Here is a 7,914-nt window from a genome sequence, read left to right as displayed (position 1 = left end):
GTTCTCCGCATTACGGCAACGCGCGCAGAGGGCACATTTCAAAATAAAAGCCGAACGAGAGTATCTTCCGGATGTTGACGGTTGCGCGATAACAATTGCATTATGTGTAATATGACTTCGTTTTCAAAAGCAATAATAGCTTTAAAAAAAAAAAAAAAAAAAAAAGGCTTTATGGCGCAGCTGGAGAGCGTTGGAAAACACGCTTCTGAGGTCCGGGGTTCAATTCCCTGACCCTGCCTGTGTGGAGTTTGCGCACTCTCCCCGTGCACTGATCAAATAGGTCGGGGAAAAGGTCAATAAACGTCCAAAATATTGATAACTGTTTTCTATATTCCTGTGTTTCAAATTTGTTTTGTAATCTATTTTTTTATTTACATTCTTTATGTCTAGTTATATTGCAAAATGATGTCAAATCCACAAACGTTGCACTTCGAGTGACGTGCAATTCAAAACAGTTTGATTCATATTTGCACGACTATCACAAGTGTAGTGCCCCCCCCCCTTAGCTTTTCTTTTGAAATATGCACATGCACATATCTGTCATTTTGCACTGTTGTCGTTGTGCTTCATGTCTCACGTTGTATTCTATTTTTTTTTTACATTCTTTATTTTCTAGTTATGTTACAAAATGACGTCAAATCCACTAATCTTGTACTTTGAGTGACGTGCAATTCAAAACGGTTTGATTCATATTTGCGCGGCTATGACAGGTGTAGTTTTTTTCCCCCCCTTAGCTTTCCTTTTGAAATATGTACACGCACATATCTGTCATTTCGCACTGTTGTAGTTGTGCTTCATGTCTCACGACCCGTCTTTGAAGTGAGGAAGTGAGGAAAGGTTTGTATGAGGTTAGCGCCCCGCTCTTGAAACGTTTACCTCATTTTACATTGGGTGAAACCCCCCCGGAGCGTTACGGTTATTGTTCATATAACACCGGCGGACTCGGGAGATGATGAATGTTAAAACACAGCGGTTGACCTCCTTTGTTCACAGCTGGCACAGTGTGTGCCAATAATAGACAAAAATCTTGTGCGATTTTCTGTTGCCATGGTTACATGTACTGTAGCCCATTCAACTTGAGCTGATGACGCGAGACGTGACTCCTGCATGAATATTGCTGCGTGGCCAAGATGCCGAGTTTTCACATGAGAAGTCAGACTAAAACTAAACTTTAAGAATGGAGAACTGGGCTACAGTAAATACTGTCATGGGAATTGCAACAATGTAGCTCAATTGGGGCACAAGCCAGTGCAATCTGTAGGCCGGTCCAAAGCCGGGATAGGTGCAGTCAGTCGGGAAAGGCACCCGGTTTAAAAACTTTGCCCAACAAATATGAGCATTCGTCGAAAGAATCCCATACCGGATCGGTCAGGTCCCGGGTTAATAACGCCCGCCCCCAGAAATTCAGCTACTGTGGGTCGAATCCGAAGAAGAAGAAGAAGAGGAAAGTGGATTCTTCATCAAAAAGAGAAGAGGAAAGAGACTTTGAATGTTGGAACTATGATTGGAAAAGCTTGGGATTTGGTTGATGTGATCTTCTTCTTCTTGTTTTTCTTTTGGCTTGTCCTGTTAGGGCTCGCCACAGCGTGTCATCTTTTTCCATCTAAGCCTATCTCGTGCATCTTCCTCTCTTAACACCCACAGTCTTCATGACCTCCCTCACGACATCCATCAACCTTTTCTTTGGTCTTCCTCTCCCTCTTTTGCCTGGCAGGTCCATCCTCAGCACCCTTCTACCAATATAGTCACTCTCTCACCTCTGAACATGTCCAAACCATCTAAGTCTGCTCTCTCTGACTTCGTCTCCAAAACGTCCAACTTTGGCCGTCCCTCTTAAGAGCTCATTTCTAATCCTGTCCAACCTCCTCACTCCGAGCGAGAACCTCAGGATCTTCATTTCTGCCACCTCCAGTTCTGCTTCCTCTTGTCTCTTCAGTGCCACCGTCTCTAATCGGTACATCATGGCCGACCTCAACACTGTTTTATAAACTTTGCCCTTCATCCTGGTGGATACTCTTCTGTCACATAGAACACCAGACACCTTCCAACAGCTGTTCCACCCCGCTTGGACCCGTTTCTTCACTTCCTTACCACACTCTCTATTGCTCTGTATTGTTGAAGTATTTGAAGTCGTCCACCTTTGATATCTCTTCTCCCTGGAGCTTCACTCTTCCTCTTCCGCCCCTCACATTCATGCACAAATATTCTGTTTTACTTCGGACAGACGAGGTTAGACTGGATTCCCCTTGGACCATGATGTTCACAGATGATATTGTGATCTGCAGTGAAAGCAGGGAACTGGCGGAGCAACCATTAAAAATATGGATGTACGCACTGGAAAGGAGAGGAATGAAGATTAGCCGAAGGAGAAAGGTTGATGTGTTGTGCATCCAAGAGATCAGCTAGAAAGGTAGTAAGGCTAGAAGTTTAGGAGCAGAGATTAAAATATTTTACCATGGAGTAGATGGGAAGAGAAATGGAGTAGGGTTATTTTAAAGGAAGAGCTAAGAATGTCTTGGAGGTAAAAAGAGTATCAGATCGAGTTATGAGGCTCAAACCTGAAATTGAGGATGTGTATAATGTGATTAGCAGCTATGCCCCACAGGTAGGATATGACCTAGAGTTGAAAGAGAAATTCTGCAAGGAACTAGATGAAGTACTTCTGAGCATACCAGACACAGAGAGAGTTGTGATTGATGCAGATTGTAATGGACATGTTGGTGAAGGAAACCGGGGTGATGAAGAAGTGATGGGTAAGTACAGCATCCAGGAAAGGAAATTTGAGGGACAGATGGTGTTTGATGTTGCAAAAAAGGATGGAAATGGCAGTACTTAACTTTTTTTTTTTTTTTTTTTTTTTACAGAAGCGGCAGGAACAAAGGGTGACCTACAAGAGCGGAGGTCGAAGCAGGATGAAGGCGGAAGAATTGGGACACTGAGAGGACTGACGAGAGGTGAAATGAACATATTAAAATGCGACATAGGGCAAAGGTAGCGGTGGAAAAGGCTAAACAAGAGGCATAAGACATGTACACCCAGACGGATACTAAAGATATAGAAAAGGGTCTCAAGAGGTTGGGCAGACAGATAGCGATGGGAAGGATGTGCAGCAGGTAAGGGTGACTAAGGTTAGCGATGGAAATGTGTTGACTGCTGCCAGTAGCGTGCTAAATAGATGAAAAGATTGCTTTGAGAAGTTGATGAATGAAGAAAAAGAAAGAAAAGGAAGAGTAGCAGCGGCAGGTGTGGTGGACCAGAAAGTACTCCATGCTCAAGTTTGGTGTGGCAGAGAAATATGTTAGAATAGTACAGGATATGTGTGGCGCCACCAGAACACTGGTGAGGTGTGGTGTAGGTGTGATAGAAGAATTTAAGGTGGAGATGGGACTGAATCAGGGATCAGTTCTGAGCCCCTTCCTGTTTGCTGTGGTCATGGATAGTGTCAAGGCCAGAACTTGAGGCTGAACCCAAATGCATGACTCACGAGGCTTAGGAGCAGTTTGGGAAGCGTCTATATTCAGTCCAAGGTCAAAACAGCAGCAGGCAGTCCACGGAGGCAGAAGTAGCAGAATCGGCAGTCATGAGAGGGAGGTCAAGAACGAAGCGGGGTTTGGTACACGGGGTGGCAAGAGCATGGACAAGGAGTTCCTGGAACGTGACATAAGTGCAACAATCTGGCAAAGACCAGACCGCATGCATGGCAATACAGTATGTCTGTGAACCGTAATTACTGGGACGAGGCACCGGTGTGCGCCTCTCCTGATTGAGCAGGTGTGCACCGCATCGGGGACCGGCACACCTGTGACGGGGCCCGGCACGGCCATGACAGTATAGGATGACAGATGAGGTTAGACTGGAATCCCCATAGGACCATGATGTTCACAGATGATATTGTGATGTGAAGTGAAAGCAGGGAGTAGGTGGAGGAACAATTAGAAAGATGGAGGCACGCACTGGAAAGGGGAGGAATGAGGATTAGCCAAAGTAAAACAGAATATATGTGCATGAATGAGAGGGGCGGAGGGGGAAGAGTGAAGCTCAAGGGAAAAGAGATGGCGAGGGTGGACGACTTCAAATACTTGGGGTCGACAATACAGAGCGATGGTGAGTGTGGTACGGAAGTGAAGAAACGGGTCCAAGCAGGTTGGAACAGCTGGCGGAAGGTCTCTGGTGTGCTATGTGACAGAAGAGTCTCTGCTAGGATGAAGGGCAAAGTTGAAAGAAACAGTGGCCATGATGTACGGATTAGAGGCGGTGGCACTGAAGAAACAACGGGAAGCAGAACTGGAGGTGGCAGAAATCAAGATGTTGACGTTGTCGCTCGGAGTGAGGAGGTTGCATAGGGTTAGCAACTTAGCTAATTAGAGGGACAGCCAACTTTGGATGTTTTGGAGACAAGGTTCGAGAGAGCAGACTTCGATAGTTTGGACATGTCCAGAGGCGAGAGAGTGAGGATATCGGTAGAAGGGTGCTGAGGATGGAGGTACCAGGAAAAAGAGCGAGAGGAACACCAAAGAAAAGACTGATGGATGTTGTGAGTGAGGACATGAGGACAGTTGGTGTTAGAGAGGAAGATGCGTGAGATTAGATGGAAAAAGATGACTCGCTGTGGCGACCCCTAACGGGACAAGCCGAAAGAAAAATAAGATCTAGGAATTCCATCACTGAATAATTCATTTTGTATCCAGTACCCCATAAACCCAATAAGATGACTGCATATTCGCTGATCCCTCATAAAAGCAAACTAAGGCAAATACACTTCACAGCATAACCTCCCGATTCGGCATTGAAACGATCTGTTTGTATTTATATTTGGCAACATGGAGAAACGGCGGTATCCATGGCGTGCGTTCACGGGGCATGAGAAATTAACAAGGGGATTTCGACACCTCGACGGTGTCAAAATTCCTCTGCGGAATTCTCTCGCGTGACCGTGGCTTTGGCCGGCATATAGTAAGCACCGGCGTCATGTGATTAGATATGGCTTACGGCTCATTTGTATATCACATGGCAAACAGAACGCCGCTTTCCGTCCGTGCAAAGCGGGCATTGTCTCGACTACAGCAACACAGACCCCGCTGTTGATCACGTCGACCACTCTCGTTGTCGTCAACAAAAAGGCGCACATCTGTTATTCCGATCGGGATCAGAATCAGCGAGTCACTTTGTCTCCGGCAATTTAATGGCAAGACGCCGTCGGAACGTCTGCTTGTTTCAGTTCTGAACTGTCAGGATTATGGAATAACTGACGGTACCGTAATGTCATCAATAAACGCAAAATGAACTCTAGTCATGTGCATCGAGGCAGATGTAAAAACAAAATTGTTGTGGTGGGGGAGGAAACAGGACAAAAGACACGTGCGGTATTTATAAATCATATAATTCAACAATAGTCACATTACAACATAAACACTGTTTTGCTCGAGACATGTTCTAATAATCCCTATATATTGTATAATTAATTTGTAGTACATTTTGAAGAGGCACTTCCAGTAAATCTGGCAAAGAGGAGCTACAGTATTGTGTCTAAATTACAAAACAGTAAAAATAAATATTTTTCTAAAAGTTTTTTTTTCATATAATATACTTTTTTTTTCATTATGTACAGTATATATATCCTTTTTATACAAAGTCAAACTATATCAAGGAATAAAATTGACACAAATGTCGGTGGATCACATCCCGTAAGTATTGCGACATGTGTTGCGTGTCTTGTGAGTGCAAGTGCCCGCGAGAGTCCATTAGAGGAACATAAAACAGAACCAGCCTCTTGGAAACGGTTTTTGTTTTAGTTGCAACCAACCACTCATACAATGCACGTGAAATTGGCACAACAAACAATTTCAAACGATTTTTTTTTTCGAGGGGGGGGGGGGGTTATAAATAACATACAACCAAGTTCTGGTTTGGGAATAGAACCCAGCTCTGCCTTTACACTGTGTCTGGATTACCCTGGCAGAACTGAAGCAGACTGAAATATTCTCTGTTTTAGGTTTGGGATTTATGCTAATAACAAAGCTGCAGAGCTCAACAGTCTTCTTGGTGTGTATATTACAAGTCTGGTGACGAAAACACGGGGTGATGAAGAAGTGATGGGAAAGTACGGCATCCAGGAAAAGAAATTTGAGAGAAAAATGGTGGTAGACGTTGCAAAAAAGGATGGAAACGGAAGTATTGAACATTTTTTTTTTATTCCAGAAGAGGCAGGAACAAAGGGTGACCTACAAGTGCGAAGGTAGAAGGAGGAAGAAGTGGGACACTGAGAGGACTGAGGAGAGGTGAAATGATTGAAATGCGGCATAGGGCAAAGGTAGCGGTGGAAAATGCTGAACAAGAGGCATATGATGAAGTGCACATGCACACCCGGTTGGAGACGTAAAATTACAGAAAAGAGTCTCTACGGGTTGCCCAGACGGAGTGATAAAGATCGGAAGGATGTGCAGCAGGTAAGGGTGGTTAAGGATAGTGACAGAAATAAATAAATAGATGGAAGGAAGACTTTGAGAAGAGGCAAGCGTGAATGACCAGGAAGTGGCAAGGATTATTAGTCAGGGGGATAGTTAGAAAGGCACTGAACAGAATGAAAAATGGAAAGACAGTTGGTCCAGATGACATACCAGTGGAGTTTTGGAAGAAATTTGAAGAAGTGGCTGTGGAGTTTTTGACCGACTTGTTCAACACAATACTAGCGGGTGAGAAGATGCCCGAAGAATGGAGGAAAAAGTGTGCTAGTTCCCATTTTTAAGAACAAAGGCGATGTTCAGAGTTGTGGGAACTATAGAGGAAGATGATGAGCTCCACAATGAAGTTATGGGAAAGAGTCGTGGAGGGTAAATTCAGGACAGATTTCATGCCTAGAAAGACGACCACAGATGCATTATTCGCCTTTATGATGCTAACTGAAAAGTACGGAGAAGGTCAGAAGGAGCTATGCAGCCTGAACACCAGAAACCTTTACAAGCAGATCTAGTTTAGTTCTAGGTTGTTTTTTGTCTTAGTAACCCGCCCTGCTCGGGTCTCGGTTCACCACGACATCGTACTCCAAGTAAACATTTCAACGGGAGCTTGAAGATAGTCACGAAAACCCAAAAAACAACTAAAGGCACGATATTGTATTGCGACTATTTTTTTACGTACCTATCATTCATTCATTCTCCGAGCCGCTTATCCTCACGAGGGTCGCGAGAGTGCTGGAAAATTTCCCGTCTATAAATGGGCCACCCCGAACTGGTTGCCAGCCGATTGCAGGCGTAACTATCATTTGGAGTCAAATTTTTGTTTCGATGTCAAGGGTCAAAATTTAACATATTCCCCCTAGAATTTACAATAAATTGTATGAAAATTTATGCACACAATGGCACCAAAGTTCTGCACTGACCTACTGCACTGAAAAAACATACGTAAAAAAAACATTGATTATTTTATGCAAGCTATTTTTTTCATTTAGCATCTGGTTGTCTTTGCTTTAAATAATATTAGCGAAGCCTTATTGTCGGATATTGTTGAGGTATTAAGTGCAGATAAATGAATGCAAAATTTTAATAAAAAGACATCAACTGAAAATGTAAATAGTGTTAAATTTTCTCAATACAAACAATTGACCAGCAGTGTATGTGTCTCAATGTCAGTATTTTGGCCATTAAAAAAATAATTAAAAAATTAATTAAAAACATGAATTAAAAATAATAAAATAAAGACTGAAAGACGACCGAGGATCATTTCAAATATACCTTTCACTTAATTCATTTGTAAAAAAATGAAATTTATTAGGCAGTATGAGGACGAAATTAAGAGAAGCAAGTGGAGTATTAAAATCACACACACAAAATTTTGAAGCTTGTCACATGATCAAGTGCATGTAAAGTTAAAATACAAGAATAACTTTGTGACATTATGAGAAAAAAATTGTCATTT

This window comes from Syngnathoides biaculeatus, chromosome 8, assembly GCF_019802595.1.
Source record: "Syngnathoides biaculeatus isolate LvHL_M chromosome 8, ASM1980259v1, whole genome shotgun sequence".
NCBI lineage: Eukaryota > Metazoa > Chordata > Actinopteri > Syngnathiformes > Syngnathidae > Syngnathoides > Syngnathoides biaculeatus.
Note: the sequence above shows the minus strand (reverse complement) of the source record.